Here is a 17,454-nt window from a genome sequence, read left to right as displayed (position 1 = left end):
CTTCTGAGCCGGATCAGGCTCCATCCTCTCACCACAGGGACCCCATTACCATAGTAACTGAACACCTCATACTCCTTAAGGTATTTATCCTCATCGGGCAGTGCTGTAATCCCCATTTTACAGGTAGGGAACTGAGGCACAGAGAGACCAAGGGCCAGATTGCTAAAGGAATTTAGGTGCCTATCTCCCACTCATTTCAATGGGAGTTAGGTGCCTAAAGACCTTTAAAAATCTGGCCCCAAGTGACTTACCCAGCCTCCTGCAGGAAAGCTTGTGGTAGAGCAAGGAATTGAAGCCAGGTGTCCTATGTCCCCACCTATTGCCTCAACTGCTGGGCTGTCCTTCCTTTCCTGACCTCGCATTCTGGGTAAATACGGCACCCGGAAGCCCACTATCTGCACTGGCCAATTTCGCACCCAAGGTCTGAATTCTTGATGGGAGAATTCCCTGACACTGACTCCTGGCTGACTCCCTGAATAACCTGATTTATAACCTGAGCCAGATCAAGCTGGCCATGGCACGCACAAAGCAGTCGACTGTTGGGGCAGCATGCGAGCATGTTAGCTTACATCCGGGGCTGTAGCCACCACTTGTTCTTTCCCTCTGAATCTGCATTCTCTGAACAATAGTGAGCAGCGCCAGATGAAAATAAGGGGATGGTGCAGAGAACTGGTACTGGGCTCTGGAGCCTTCACCTCTGGTTATTACTGGATGCCTATTGAACAAAGTGGCATCTGGTGCTGGTGCAAAACCAATGTTCCCAGCCATGCGCCATCCATTCCCCTTTAGCTCTGATGTTGGAGTGAAAAGGAGGTCTGACCAGACTGTGCTGCAGTTCAGCAATCTCCAGCTGACATCCAGCCACTTAGGGATATTGCTAGCCAGCGTAAATTAGAACAGACACTAGGCTGCTCTAAGCTATTCTGGAATAGGGTTGACACAGAAGAGACCGTGAGGATGGCTCTCCCCACAAACATCTTGCATCCAGCAAGATCTCAGTGGAGGAAAGCTATTGCGCTGTGATGTTTGGGGGGGATTTGGGGAAGCATCCAAACTTTTGGACACTTCCCGATTATTCAATCTTGGCTTTTCATTTGCACCCAGAGCTAAAGAGAAGAAGGAACAAAGAGTTGGGGGCGGGGAGCACCACCAACTGACAGCTGCTATAAACAATGTTTCGCACCAGGGAGAAATGTTCTTGCAAAACAAACCAGCCAGGCGGACCCTCTGTAAGATTAAACTAACTTACCCCACTGTGCTACTTTAGTAAATAAGTGAGGACCACTCATGCCCATAACAATAATGGATGGAGCTGTTCAAACACGGTCTCAAATGCGGCATTGGTTCTGCAGTGAGGTTTGGGCCTGCTCAGAAACACTTTTCTCACTGTGACAGATGAAGGGCTCAGGAAAGAACACTTCAAGAATATCTGCCTTTGTCCTGGGTGCGCCACTTACTATTTTTAAGCTGAGCTGCCTCCTGGTTATCATTGTTGAATGGTGATGGATAGCTACACTAAAATCTCCCTGCCTGCTGAAGCAGACAAAGGGCAAATTCCCAGGGAGACGTCTCAAAGGTGAGTTCTCCTGGAGGAAACGTATGAAGCTTGCTTCGCCTTTCATCCTCCCTACGTGCTGGTGGATCTCCAGCTACTCCTGATTTACACCAGAGTGAGTGAGCGGGGAATTAGTCCCAATGCCATTACGCCTGATTTACATTAGGATAATGAGGGGGAATCAGGCTTTTTTAATAAGTATATGACATCAGTCCTCAATCAGGTCTTAATTAACACCCATTGTATGCATCTTTTCTCTTTATATGTAGCTCAATCTTACAAGAACATACGGTCTGATTCAGAGCCCAATGAAATCAATAGAAAGACATGTGGACCCAGATCCACAATGGTGCTTTAGGTGTCTAAGTCCCCATTAGGGACTTGTAGGTGCTTAAACTCACTCGGCACCTAAGTTTTCAGGGTGACTGTTCCTTTGGTGCCTACGTTTCTGCCTCAGGGCATGCCCACTGCTGCCTCCCTTTAGATGGGTCCTAAACCCACAGCCATCCGCAGCCTGAAAAGTCTTTCAAAGTTTTTCAAATCCACACAGGAAAACGCTTTCATCTAGCAGCAAACAAATCTAGGCAAGCGGTAAACCCGTGGGTCAGTTTCGTCTCAATCAAGCAATTTAGCAGGCACATTACATAGAGTTTGCAGTTTATTGGCTGATTTCAATTGAAATGGCTGCATAAAGTGAATTACAACAAGCCCCAAACCACTAAAGACTCACAGCTGGCCTTAGAAAACAGAGGGAAGATTTAGATTGTAAGCACTTAGAGCACGGGCTTTCTGCTTATTTGGTGTTTGTCCAGCACCTGGCACAATGGGGTCCTGGTCCACCACAGGGACTCCTAGATGCTACCACAATACAAATAATACTGATAGCCAGGCTCCCAAAATAGTAAAGCCATAGAAGGTGTTTGATTCACTCCAGAATAGATGTCCTCCAATCTGTGGGCTCCTTAACTGCAGCAGTGAAAACTGTGTAGAAACCAGATGTGGAGACCCTTATTTGAACAACCTAACAGTTCCTCCAGACATGGCCAGTTATCTCACTCAAGGAAACACGGGGCCAAGTTCAGAATCTCGTTAGCAGAATCGGTGGGGTGAGAGAGGGAGATGGATGATTTATCATCTGCCGAGAGGTGATCGCTGGCCAGGATGAACTAAAAACTCTGACCTCCAAAGCAAACAGCATAAATAACAAGGGGCATGGGACCAAGAATGAAGCCCTGAAGCAAACACCATCAATCCTTCAGTGAGCAATGCCAACAAAACCAAACTGAGCCTACTGAGGGTAATGAGGATGGAGGCAAGAGACAGCAGCCCTGGAAACTCCTGCAAAGAGATGCTCCCCTCCTCTCCCCCCCAAGGCCAACGGCATCAGATGTACTTGGCAAGAAGAGGATGCAGGGGGTGGCAATCAGCTGCAGCTCCCCATTTGGTTGATGTGATCTGTCTCTCTCCATGGCATTGTCTGAATCTGACTGACCTTGGCTGATGCAGCTATTACGCAGACACAGGGACTGGCACTGATTGAACCCCTCACAATCCCATTTGCTCCTGTTCCAGAGTCATCCGGCTCCCACACGGCTTGCTGGGAGATTCATAGGGCTGCAGGACGCGAGGGAAGAAAACTCTCCCGCCAGATATTCAACCAGCTGCGATTGCAACCGGGTGACAGTGTAATGCCACAGACATTAGGGGCCAGATCCCCAGAATGTGATGCAAATTGGTGTTGATCTCTTGATTTGGATGAAGCTCCAGTGATTTACACCTGCTGGGGATATGGCCCCATGGTGGCCCAAATCAGAGAATGGAAGAGGCTCTGAGGATTCCTTTTGTAGCTCATGTTCACTTCCACAGAGGCAGTGCAGTCTAGTGGGCAGAGCACTGGCTTGGGAGTCAGGAACCGTAGGTCTATTCCAGGCTCTGCCACTGACTCCTTGGGTGAGTTGACTCCCTGCTCTGTGCCTCATTTCCCCGCCCCCATAACACAGGGTAAGATACTGCCTCACCCTGATAAACCACATTGTGTCTACTAGTGAAACGTGTTCCCATAGGTGCGAGGCCGTAATGAATCGCACCCAGCAGTGCTGACTATCTACACCACGGACTATAGCCATTGTAAGAGGCATCCCAGGAGTGCAATGGGGTAGTAAACTAATTACAGGAAGACAGTTCCACCGTTGGGTAGGGATAGATTCTAGAAAATGTACGGGCCAGGTCCTTGGCTGGTGTAAACTGGCACCGCTCCACTGCAGCCAATGCTGATTTACACCACCTGAGGATCTGGTCCCATAAGTTCACCTAAGAGAAATAGACCCAGATAGTTAATGGGAGGTAGATCATCACACTCGGAGGGTTTGCCTCAGAATTGAGCTGGGAAGTGCAGGTAGCAACTTAAGCTTTCTCTCCCTCCGTGGCTATGCGCTGGCAGGTGGGGCTTAGCCCAGTTCCTAGGTGTCCCCACCAACAGAACCACCCCTGCAGCTGACATTGATTCAGAGCTTTGTTGGCAACCTCAGCAGAGAGGCCAAAGATCAAGTGGGCTACAGAGACTGAAGTGTGTGTGCCCACTGCTGGACATCAGTCCCTCACTCCAGTCAGTGTTGAAGTACCCTCCATTGGCAGGAGGGTGCATGAGAAGGAAATACTTTTTTTAAACAATGCGTTGTTTGGCCTGGGGAACTCACTGCCACAAGGTAGCTTCACCGGCTTGGAAAAGGATTGGATATTTAGATCTGAATACTGTGACAGACCCAGACCAGTGGGGTACAGGAGTCTGGTAGAGGGCAAATATACTGGTCACTGGATGAGTAGTTTTCTGTTCCCTGAGTGACTAGAGCAGGAGCTGCACTAGAGTAATCAGGAACCTGCTAGAACCAGTTAAGGCAGGCAGGTTAATTAGGACACCTGGAGCCAATTAAGAAGAAGCTGCTAGAATCAATTAAGGCAGGCTAATCAGGGCACCTGGGTTTTAAAAGGAGCTCACTTCAGTTTGTGGTGGGAGTGTGAGGAGCTGGGAGCAAGGAGCGGAGAGTGTGTGCTGCTGGAGGACTGAGGAGCACAAGCATTATCATACACCAGGAGGAAGGTCCTGTGGTGAGAATAAGGAAGGTGTTTGGAGGAGGCCATGGGGAAGTAGCCCAGGGAGTTGTAGCTGTCATGCAGCAGTTACAGGAGGCACTATAGATAGCTGCAGTCCACAGGGCCCTGGGCTGGAACCCGGAGTAGAGGGTGGGCCCGGGTTCCCCCCAAACCTCCCAATTGACCTGGACTGTGGGTTCTTCCAGAGGGGAAGGTCTCTGGGCTGTTCCCCAACCCACATGGTGAATCTCTGATGCAAGAAAATCCGCCAATAAGTGCAGGACCCACCAAGATAGAGGAGGAACTTTTTCACAATACTTATATAACTAATACTTATATGTGGGTATTTAGGTGGATGATAAGAATATTCAGAGTTAGGAGAGCAAGATTAAAAAACACAAGAGGTTTGGAAGGGCTATAAACCCTCCTGCTTCAGGGCATGAGCTGACCTCTAACCAATGGGGGTCAGGAGGAAACTTCCCCTGGGGCACGTTAGCCCATCACTATCTATTGAAGGGTTCCTGAAACCTTCCTCTGACGCAGCAGGTGCTGGCTCCTATTGGAGACAGGATCCTCATGGGCTAGATGGACCCCGATCTGATCTTGACAGTCCCAGTGTTCATACTGATCTGGCACTGCTAGTACTTTCCCTGTGCTTAAACGTAAGGCCGTCAGTCAGTGATCACCTGGTACCTTCCACCGCCACTGAATTCAAATGGTCACCTGGCCACAGAGGCATATGAAGGTGGGAGCATGTGAGACGCTGTGTAACCGTCCTGCCTCTGTAGCATCCTATTTCCAAGATGCAGTTATGCAACTGCTGTGCAGCCTGGAAGCAATCATGCAGGATAAGGTGCACGGTGATGCCAGATACTGCAGGCGCATGATGAAAAGCATGAGGGCTCCCCACACCCTCTTCCCTGAGAGCATCTAGCTGCCCTTCCTGGTGTGCGTGGTATAGCTTTCAGAAAACATTCACTGCTGGCTAATGAAGCCGCATAATTACATCGTCAGCCAGGTTCCTAATGGGCATTTGAGAAGGGTGGCGGGGATTTTATCCCGCTGCTTTCAGAGAGATTGCAAAAAGACTAATAAAAATCTGCATTTAAGGGACAAAGAGAGCTCAGGGCAACCAACACGCCTGGCAGGGTATGTTAACCACCAGCTAAATCAATGGGCATTTGAGGACATGCAAGGCTCCCCCTCCTTCTCTTCTTGTGTACAAGGGGGGGGGGTGTTGTCATGGGTGAATCTCACAGCTTTGGCTGGCATCTAGTGGGGAGTCTTAGGGCTTGTCTATACTTACCGCGCTGGTTCGGCGGCAGGCAATCGAACTTCTGGGTTCGATTTATCGCGTCTAGTCTGGACGCGATAAATCGAACTCAGAAGTGCTCCCCGTCGACTCCGGTAATCCTGCTCGCCGCAAGGAGTACGCGGAGTCGACGGGGGAGCCTGCCTGCCGGGTCTGGACGGCGGTAAGTTCGAACTAAGGTACGTCGACTTCAGCTATGTTATTCACGTAGCTGAAGTTGCGTACCTTAGTTCGATTTGGGGGTTTAGTGTAGACCAAGCCTTAGTATTGTCTTATGAAGTAAGCAGAGCAGGCTGGGAGCTGTTCTGTATCTCCGATGCCATCCGATGGTCCAGAGACATCTACATCGAGTACATCACTGGCAGTACCAGGAGGCGTGAGCCAGAGTGACATCGTTCTACCACTACGAGAAAGGGACCAAGTGAACTTCTCCGTTGGATCATATGAACTGGAACCATAAACTCCCTAAACATTAAATCTCACTAAATGAGGGTCAATCCATCCTCATCATCATATCCACTCATTATACTCCACATCCGAACACAACCACTCTGTGAACTTCATACCCTCATATCTCAATGTCTCTACTTTAACCCATCAACCTTTTACCCCCAATCGGGGATATTGCAGATTATGTATTCCTCATGCCACCTGATCTTAAACCAAACTTTGTATCCTCAATAATCTGTATGTTATTCCCTGATAACCAGAAACTTCTATGCTCAAACTCTGTTCACTATTTTTTTTTTAACATCATCTTAATAACATTTTTAAATCTTGTCTTATGAAGTAAGCAGAGCAGGCTGGGAGCTGTTCTGTATCAACAATGGGCTAGATCCTCTGCTGGTTTAAATCAGTGCAGCCCTGTTGATTTCTATGCGGACACCGGTTCACACCAGCTGAACTGGTCCTGCATTCTCTACCAGTTTAGATTTACACATGATCCTGATTGACTTTGTTTCTGTTGCTGAGTAGTTTTGGAGGAAATTGTTGTCAGCCTGGGATGCGGTAGGTGTTCCCAGCTGCAATGGGAGAGCTTAAAAGATCTCCAAGAGCTACGTGACTGGAAATGGAGCGTGCACAGCTCAAAATACCCAATGAGGATGTCAGAATCCACATTGGCATTGCCAAACACCTTCCTGCTTTAGGTGTGGAGAAGGACCGGTCGACCTGGAGATGTTTAAATCGCATCCAGCCAAGAACTGGCAGGTCAAAAGTCTGCATGCAGAAATGGGGCTATTCCCACGGTCCAAACACATATGATTATGGTGAAACACAAACCATACAATATCTGCTGGTCTGCCAGCTCCTGGAGGAACCATGCACCATGGAAGATCTTGCCAGGGCTACAGACCCTCTGGGTCATATCATGTACCCAGCACTGGAAAAAAATATGATTGTGATGGAAGGACATAGAATCATAGAAACTCAGGGTTGGAAGGGACCTCAGGAGGTCATCTAGTCCAACCCCCTGCTCAAAGCAGGACCAATCCCCAACTAAATCATCCCATCCAGGGCTTTGTCAAGCCCAGTGGTTCCCAAACTGGGGTTCATGAACCGTTGCAGGGGGTTCTCGGGGGGGAAAAAATTCTCTAATGGCGGATAAAGCTGTCCCTAGGGACCCCGGGCAGCATGGGACCAGCAGCCTGGAGACCCTGGACTTCCAAGAACTAAGCAGATCAAAGCAAGCATATCTATCACACTGAGGAGATTTAAACATCAAGACTCCTTATAAGAAATGGAAAGGGAGGTGGATATTTTTTGCTATTTTTAAAATTAAATAGGCAGCTAGTATTGTTTTTAAAATTATTATGAAGAACAAGTTTAAGCTTTGTTGTAACGTGTGTTGTTTACCTGAACTGCTCATGACCTGAATGCTTGTGTAAGAGGAACTCTTTGAGTTGGCTTCTTAGATACCTTCCTGCTGTTTCACATCTGATACTTCTTGATGAAACATAGGAGCCTTGTCTTATAACAGGCTTATTCAAAGTGATACAAGCTACAAAAGTGAGATCTTGGAAGAGTGTTGCTGTTTTCATAATGTAATAAAAATAGTGTAATGATAAATAATAATTAATAATAGTGTGTAATAAGTATGTCATAAAAACAAATTTTATATTTCCAAGATCACTGCTTTTATAATTTATACTCGGGTAAAAGAAAATCCCTGGAAATATTCATTTTTAGGAGGGGCTTCGCGAGACTTGACATTTTGGTGAAAGGGGTTCACAGGTTGTTAAAGTTTGGGAACTACTGGTCAAGCCTGACCTTAAAAACCTCTAAGGAAGGAGATTCCATCACAAGAAGCCTATGATGTAATAAATGGATGACACACAGGCATGCTGGGAAGAACCTGGATTTATCTCCCGAACCCAGTCACCTCCTATGGATCAGAGTTACAAAGGATTGATAATGCCCATGGTCCATAATGGTGATCAGTATTCACTGACTCCAGTAGCCGTTAACACAGCTTCTCAAACACAGCTGGCAGCCTTGCTACAGTGAAATGTACAAAACTACGGCCAAATCCCAGTGACTGACAGCAAACTGCAGGTAGCAAATGGGAGACAGATAGCATATCTGGGAGCCATGTGGGAGTGACTGCGCCACCAATGTGATGGAGGAGAGATCGGAACACAGAGGTGCTTTCTACTCCAACATCTGAAATAGGGCAGAGTGTGACTGATTCCCACAAATGACCACCACAGTCAAAAACACATCTCATCAAAACCAAACAAACATGATAATGAACAACGGTGATTAGACCAAAGGGACTGAGCATCAGGATTCTAGAATTCTGTTCCTGACTCTACGTGGCCGTGATACAGTCACCGCGCCACTCTGTGCCTCAGTTTCCCCAATGTGTAAAATGTGAATGATGGCACTGACTCTCCTTTGTAAAGTGCTTTGATAGCTGCATGGTCGGGAATGGACAATACTGGGCACAGGGGATTGGACCCCATGCACAGTATGTAGCCTGCTCCTATTTGGTTTGGACATACATGAGACGACTGTCTCTGTTTGTTTGTTTTTTATGCTTATCAGCATGGCCAAGCCCAAGCATTCAAAAATCATCATTCAAGCTCCCAAAAAAATTATGAGATTTTTAAAAAAAACCCCACATCTGGGGACCTTTTGGTTTCTGTGCTTTAGGGTGCACTTAGGACATGTGTTCAAAGTTTTTCCCTGCAACCAGGAGGGCTAGAAATGAACTTATTTTTTTAATGAAAGCTGAGAGTTTCCAGGACCCACCTGACTCCAGGAGCTGGTGCATTAATATGCCAAATATTGCAAGACTCACCATTGCAAGACTTGCCCAGCGTGGCATGCCAAGAAACTCTCACTGAACTGCATTATAATGCGTCCGGAACCACCACCTTCTCATACTCATTTTCTTGCCCTTGAAAGCATCATTGTTAGAAACAGAATAATTTAAGAGTTCCTGAAAGGCCTTACTTAATTGCAGCCTATGTGGGTATCATAGAACCTGTGAAGTATGCGTTTGCACACCAGTGTGTGCAAATCCATCACTGCCCACTGCATGGCATGTGCCAGGCCTGCCCAAGCGCTCATTGGTTTGTATTGCTCTCGCCTCCTGGGAGCTGGAAGCCTGAAACGAGGACATGGGCCAAGATTTTCAAAAGCTACTCGTAATTTGGGGAGCCTCTTTTTTTTTTTTTTTTTTTTGTGCTCAGCTGGAGACTCGCTAAAGGGGCTGGATTATGCAGGAAGTGCTGAGCCAGGAAATCCAGCCCCTTTAAGGAGTCTCAAATTGGGCTCCAAAAATCGAATCACCCAAAGTCATTTTTGTAGTGACTCTCTGCTGCTGAGAGCTGCTACCAGATCCCCTTCGTTGGTAGCTCCGGTGTTGAGGCCTGTGTCTGGGGATCTAGAAGATAGTCGGAGTTCTATCCCCAGTGCTGTATGCTGGGGAGGTGATGATCAGTGTCCAGGCAACGCATATGCCACACCTCAGTACAAAAGGAGAGGAAAAGGGGTGGTCACTATTTATGGGCATGCCACATTCTGGAGATTGATGACATGCGCTCGTACTACCCAGTGCTGTGACGTCTGGCTGTCCAGGCCAGTTGGTCCCTGTGCTGTTCTGCTTCTTTGAGATGGCAGCAGTGAGTAATTGCTGTCCTTGAGTGAGTTGTCCGGCATCCCTGTTGCTCAAGTGCCCGTTGAACATGTGTGTGCCTTGGGGGGTGATGGATGGAGGCTGGGGAAGAATGTCCGTGCACGGAGGGTTCCGAGAAAGGGGATTTAATGGGACTCGTCAATAACTGAGCATGTGTGTATGCCCATTGAGGCCATGGTAACCACTTTTGTAAACTGACTTCATGGATGGTTATAAGGGAAGATGGATTTTCTCTTCAAGAAGAGTCTTGCCTAGTGGTTAGAGCGCTGGAGTGGAAATCAAAAGGCCTGGCTTGGCCAAAGGCCTACTGGGTGACCTCCGGCAAGTCACTGCCCTGCTCATGCCTCAGTTTCCCTGTCTGTAAAATGGGGACAATGATGCTGACCTGCTTTGTACAGTGCTATGGGATCTGCTGATGCCAAGCTCGGTATTATTATTTTTTAGCTCTAGCTATGAATCTTCTATCATCAAGCACATGACCTCGGTGCTTATTTTGTAACACAACTGCAGTCTCCCCCTGGTGGTCGCTAGGTGATGCTCCAAGACAAACAACGACATTGCGAGTGCTTTGCTAACATTGATTCCCATAGAGATGAAAGCCCAACTCTCGGAGTCAAGATGAGGAATCGGATCCCGTTCTGGGTGTTTGTTCTTGGTGCTCTGGCTTGGGCTAGTCTCCAGATCCTGACCTCCCCAACGCTCCACGCTGGGACATGCCCATTGCGGGTGCTGGGAATGCAGCTGAGCACATGCACTAACACAACACAACCCAGCTTTTGAGTGGACTTTGACCCAGAGGAAAGGCTCGGGCTGAGGTGGAGAGCCCTTAGGAAGCACGGGGGAGTGGGTTAGCCCACAAATTAGGGGTTTCCCCTCCCCCTCCTCCGCTCTGCACCCCAGTCACTGATCTCCCTTCACACACACACTTTGGAGTCCTTACACTTGGCCACCTCCGTCCCTCCCCAGACAGCTCCCTTCCTTAGCTCCTGCCACTTCCTAACACTCATTTTTCCGAGGGAGTTGCCAAAGCCATGCATCCCACAGAACATACCCCAGGAGGAGATGACAATATACAGCATGCTAGGCAGAGGACGTACACTGGGGCCAGCATGGGCTGGAGCAGAGCTCTGTTAATTTTCCCCATGAGCCTTCCTTTTTCCCACTCAAACAGAGCCTTTTTACGTCCCCTTGGCCACCCCCAGCTGCTCTTCCCTTCTTTCTTGTCCTGTTAACGCATCTGCTGATCCATGAAAAGCCCTGCAGCTCAGTGCTCCAGCAAGCATCTTACCACGTTTAGCATTTGCACCATGCGTTCTCTGTGCGTCCTATTTGTCATCCGCTACCCAATTCACACCCTTTTCAGGTACGGGCCTGCAGTGACTCGATCCGCAACCCACTGCCCTGCTGTTGTTAACCTTTGGCTGCCACGTGCATCACGCAACCAGTCCCCGCTATTCATTCTGCAGGGGGATTGCTCTAGCTTTAAATCTGGCCAGGCCCATGCAGAAGGACAAGAATGTGGGGAGGCCTCTTGGCTCTAGAGCGACGTTACTGTACTGCTGTTAAAGCCACCTTCACTGTTTGAGCCCCTCTCTCCATCTGAATCCTGCAATTGGAGTCACGCTGGCAGGCTCTTGTGCCAACCCCGCTGGCTTCAATACACAAAGGTCCATCTGCACGGCAGGATCGGAGCCCTAGCTGGCCACCGCAGGGGAGTGACTGGGCTCGGTTTATATCCATCCTAAAGAAGAGGAAGTATCATGATCAAAGCCACGTGCTATGAACTTTTTGAATCCAGATGCTTCCTCAAACCAATTAGCGTTTAAAATAATCTGTCCAAATTAGTCATAATCAAGAGAGTAATTCGTTAAATTTTTTCCCCTCAAGCAAAATACACTGACTCGGAGGTGGCCAAAAATGAGGAAATGCTGCAATAAGGCCAGATTTGACCCTTGGAAGTGAGATCTCGGGCCTAACGGGCCCTGGATTTCCATGCTCCTTGGGCAGCTGGGAAGCAAAATGGAAATACTTTCCATTTCTCAAAGTCCTTCCATTTGAATTTAATCCAAGCACTAAAAGATTGAGCCACATAGCCCCTTCCTGTGAGGATGGGAAGGGTCATGCTTATTTACAGATGGGGAAACTGAGTCATAGAGAGCTGGAGTGACTTGGCTGATGATATGCGTCCAATCTCTACCAAAGCTTGGAGTAAACCCCAGATCTCCAGCGTCCTAAGATGCTGCCTCGACCACAGGATCACCTTTCCCCACTGAGCAAGGGTCATAGAAAAGTTCCTTTCGCACAGATGAGCGAAGGCTCTTTCACTTTTTTTCCAGTGGCTTCAGCTCAGCTTGTGGGAGGAGTTGCCCTGGGTTTCCTCCTTTGAGCAGCAGGCAAGATCCTTTTTAGGGCCCCATTCTGGTTGGGAATAACCCAGACAGGAGAGAGTTTCAGTTTCTGGAGCTTCCTCCACTGGTGTGTGGACCTGTATATGGTGGTGATGGGAGGGGGTTGTCCCATTTCAGAAGAAGCCAAGGGCTGCATTCTCTTAACTTGTAGCTCTTGGGAGTTCCCAGTACTGTCAACCCCAGGTGTTCAAAAATCATGATGCGGGCCTGAAAAGATCATGAGATTGACTTAAACATCATGAGATTTCTTTCATTTTAAATGAATAAATTTGCCTACTAGTTTCAGTGCCTTTAGCTCACACTTGGGTCATGTTTCAAGCTTTTCTACACAACCATGAGAGCTAGAAACTTACTTTTTCTTATTAAATGAAAGCTGTGGGTCTCACATAATCATAAAATCATGAGAGTCAACAACGCTGGGATCCACAAGTGGCAAGGGTCACAATAAATTATTGTTTGCCATTTTATAGAAAGAGAAAAATTATTTTGCTTGTCCAGGAAAGGGGTCCATTAGCAAAAGAGTTCTCAGATACTATGCTGATGAGTACTGTATCAGTACTTTGCTGACTGATAGCATGCTTGGATCAAGGGATGTTGTAGATAGAACAAGAAAAGGAGAATGAAGAGAACAAAGGATGGGGAGAAAGTGTCACAGAAAGCTGCATAGGGCTAATCCCTGATATTTCTCACCATCCCATGGCAGCCCATATTACCCATACATAAGGGTTAGAAAGGTTAGATTTTTATCAGTAAATGTCTGTTTCACCATCCACATACAAACTGACAAAAAAAAAATCCCACCGATAATCATCTAAATTTACAGGCTGGCAAAGTTTAAAAAAAAAATGCTGCTCAAGAATGTATTAGTTTGATTTAAGGATATTTACTTTGTATATCCTGACGTGTGATGTTGACAGTTTGTGTCTTAATGGTTACAAAGGTTGAATCTCAATAATTATTTAACGTCAGTCGATGTTCTCTGACCCCCCCCCATAACTGCGTGCAACTGTGAAAACTGAAATCAGTAAAAATCTTTCAACGGCTTAAAAATCAGCATTGATATTATCTGTCAACATTTATAGATCATATATAGCAAAATCAAATTCGGCCCAGCCTACCCACCATGCAGTCCGGAGCTATGCTGTCATTCTCTGTTTCTGAACTTTCCTGTTCCAGGGCTAGAAATAGCTGGGTTATTAATAGTTAGAGGCTTGTTGCTAGTTTTCAGCCTACGGTCTCTTCCTCTTTATTGCCCAGGAAGTCTGCTGGTCTCCAAGGATGAACGGGGCTCCTAGAACAAGCCCACGACTACATTTGATTAATTCATGGGGCTGATTCCTTGACAAATGAGGGAGCAACAGTCTGGGTTTTTCACTTAAAGGCAGACCTGTGTGTCAGGAGGGAAAGTCGAGGGCCTGGCTGCCCAGACGATCACCTCATGACCAAACCAAAGCAGGAATTCCTCTAATTTCTTTCCCTTTTTCACATAAAACACATTTGTTTGTGGTCTGAAATGTGCTGACACCATCTGTTGAGGAAGCATGTGAAGAGCTGAAAGTATCTACGCTTTAAGACTCTCTCCCCACACGCATTTTCCGCGCACTTCCACCAAACCAATATTAATGGTGTCAGGGTATGTCTACACTGCACTCTAACCTTGGGTCGGCTGATCGGCGGGGCCCATCGGCGGGCGGGAAGCGCTGGGGAAAGGATGGGGGCTGATAGGGGGGCTGCCGGTGGGTGCTCATCCCCGGAGCACCCACAGAGTCGGCACCTATGCCCTCAGATTCAGTGACTTTCATGCTCAGGCCTGAATGAAGTGCACTCTGTGCAGGACCCAAACTGGGGAGGCAGTTGCTATCTTGGCATGCCCCTGATCCCTGGAGTTCCTGGGGACAGCTCTAAACTGCAGGGTAAGTTAGAGCAGCCTCAGGCCTGCTCTAACTTCCACCCATGTTAATAGGCTCATGGGGGGTTCTTAAAGTATCTGGAGGCCACCAGACTCCAGCCATCCTCTGGCCACATCTCTGCCTCCAAACACACCTCCGATACAGAGGGAGGGGAGGCCAGGCAGGGAGGGCATGACACCAGCTATATGCCACCTATGGATTTCCCCATGCCAAAGGCATAGTAAGATGTCCAGTTAGGGCCTCTTTACAGGCTCCAAAACAGTACCAAGAAGTTACAGGTTGCAAAGTGAAGTGCTTACAACTCTGGAAAGCCAAAGTTAAGGCTGCTCACATAACCTTGGCCCTGCCCTTTTGAGTCTGTGCATTACAATAGCTTTTATGGACACAAATGCACATTATTAGAACTGATTCCACCGAAATGCTTTTCCGTGGAAAAGTACATTCCATTGAAATCAAAATACCTTGTGAAAACACAAATCTGTTAGTCTTTAAGGTGCCACCAGACTCCTTGTTGTTTTTGTAGATACAGACTAACACGGCTACCCCCTGATACTTGAGTTTTCATCTGTCCTTAGTGTTTCCTTTGTTGCTGTTTTGTTAACAGTGCTTATACGACGGACACTGCACAAGACTGTACATAGATAGAGATCTACTGTAGATAGACAGATCCTGAATTTGGTTTCTATAATCCCAGTGTACAAAGAATGGCCCGTATGGACCACTGGACTGCTTTTCAGAGCTGCTGAGTGCAGGCAGTTTCTGTCAACCACAATACAAGTTGCAGGTGCTCAGCATTTCCTGAAAATCGGGCCACATGACTCCTCAATTGATCAGTACAGGGAAAAATACTTTATATAGCGCTTTTCATCCACAAGCCTCAAAGCATTTTACAAAGGGGCTTGAATAGGGATTGGGAGTGGCTGGCTCACTACAGAAGCAGCTTTTCCTCTCCTGGAATTGACACCTCCTCATCTATTATTGGGAGTGGACTACATCCACCCTGATTGAATTGGCCTTGTCAACACTGGTTCGCCACTTGTGAAGTAACTCCCTGCTCTCCATGTGTCTGTATATAATGCCTGCATCTGTAGCTTTCACTCTATGCATCCGAAGAAGTGAGGTTTTTACTCACGAAAGCTTATGCCCAAATAAATCTGTTAGTCTTTAAGGTGCCACCAGACTCTTTGTTGTTTTTACAAAGGGGAAGTTTCACTATTCCCATTTTACAGATGGGGAAACTGAGGCACCGAGCCTACAGACATTTTCAAAAAAGTGGCCTCTGAACTTGGGTTCTCAACCTCAGACCCTGTGACCGGATTTTCAGCATTATTGAGCATTCATAGCTCTAAATGAAGTCAGCGGGAGTTCTGGGTGCTCAGCTGCTTTGAAAATAAGTTGATTAAAATGTGGTTTTGGGTTACACTGATTTGTCCCCTTCATCAACTCCCTTTCTTCACCCCCATGCTCCCTCTTTATCATAGAATCATAGAACATCAGGGTTGGAAGGGACCTCAGGAGGTCATCTAGTCCAACCCCCTGCTCAAAGCAGGGCCAATCCCCAACTAAATTATGTACACCTGCCTCTCAGTCCAGCTACATATCTCCAATTGCTTCAGGCCAAAGCACTGCTACATTCAGGACCAGATTTTCACAAAACTCTCAGCCCCCCTCCTCCCCTCCGTAGCTCCCATTGTTCTCAGGGGAACTGCTGAATGCACTTTCAAAAAGGTGGCCATTCACTGAGGTTCCTAAATGGGGGGCTGAGCTCTGCTTAAAATCTGACCCAAATTGCTGGGGCCAGGGCAACCCAGTTAAACCTTGTCTTTATGAGATGTGCAGGCTAGGAGTGAGCTTTTGTCTTCTAAGCTTTTCCCAATGTGCCCTTGTTCACTCCCACATCACCTGTCATGAACGGCTGCTGCCATCTGCTGGTGAACATAACAGAGTCCTGCAGCCTCCCAAATAATCGGATACTCCTGGCAAGATGTACAAGTGTCAACTGTACTGTATTTCTGGTAGGCAATGGCTCAATGCAGCCGTTATCTGCCTAGGAGAGGGCTTCTCAAACAAGGGAATTGTATCCCTGTGCAGAGAGCCAGCACAATACCTGTGCACAACCTAAGTCCTCAATATAGGGCTACAGAGATGCACAGACCCTGTGTGAACCCTCTGCACAAGAGAAAAGTACATCCAGAGCAAACGGAAGGTTTAACCTTTGTGCCCATTTACTCTCCTCTGACCTCTGAAACAGTAGCAGCCATATTTAGTATTGGCCTAGAGGCCCCAACCCATATCAGAGCCCCACCATTCTGGGTGCTGTCCACACAAAGTAAAAACCAGTCTCTGTCCCAAAGAGCTTACGACCTAGACCAGGCCTACACAACTCGTAAAGCGGCGAGGGCCATATTACTCCAAAGAAAACAACTGAGGGCCGAACCCCCCCAAGCGCCGCCGAACCCCCCCAAGCGCCGCCAACCCCCCCCCCCCAGCGCCACCCAGCCCCCCCCCGAAACACAACACCCCCCCCCAGCACCGTCCACCCCACGGAAACAACCTCCCCAGCGCCGCCGAACCCCCTCCCCGCCCCGCGCGCCATCTGCTCCACGGAATTAAACCCTCTTCCCCAGCGCCGCCCCACCGAAACAGCAGTATTGAACCTCGGTAACATGTTATAGCGGCCCCTAAGGTAGTATAATTAAGGTAAAAGAAAAATGTCTTTTTGCTAGAAGTAGAATAAGATCTTCCCCCCCCACTTTGTAATCGATTGCCCTGTTGAATGAATGAGGTGTGAATGAGGAAGGCCTGGAAGGCAGGCACCTCTGGACAGCTGCAACGCTTGGAGAGGGCAGGGACAGCTCTAGGATTTTTGCCGCCCCAAGCAAAAAATTTTTTGGCCACCTCCCCTTTCTTTTTCGTGCCCCCGGCCCCACCCCAACTCCACCCCTTCCGAACGCCTTCCCCAAATCCCCAGCACCGCCTCCTCCCCTGGCGTGCCGCATTTCTCGCCCCCATTGCTTCCTACGGGCCCCCCGTGACGT

Source organism: Chrysemys picta, chromosome 4 (assembly GCF_011386835.1).
Source record: "Chrysemys picta bellii isolate R12L10 chromosome 4, ASM1138683v2, whole genome shotgun sequence".
NCBI lineage: Eukaryota > Metazoa > Chordata > Testudines > Emydidae > Chrysemys > Chrysemys picta.
This window is presented reverse-complemented; position numbering follows the sequence as displayed.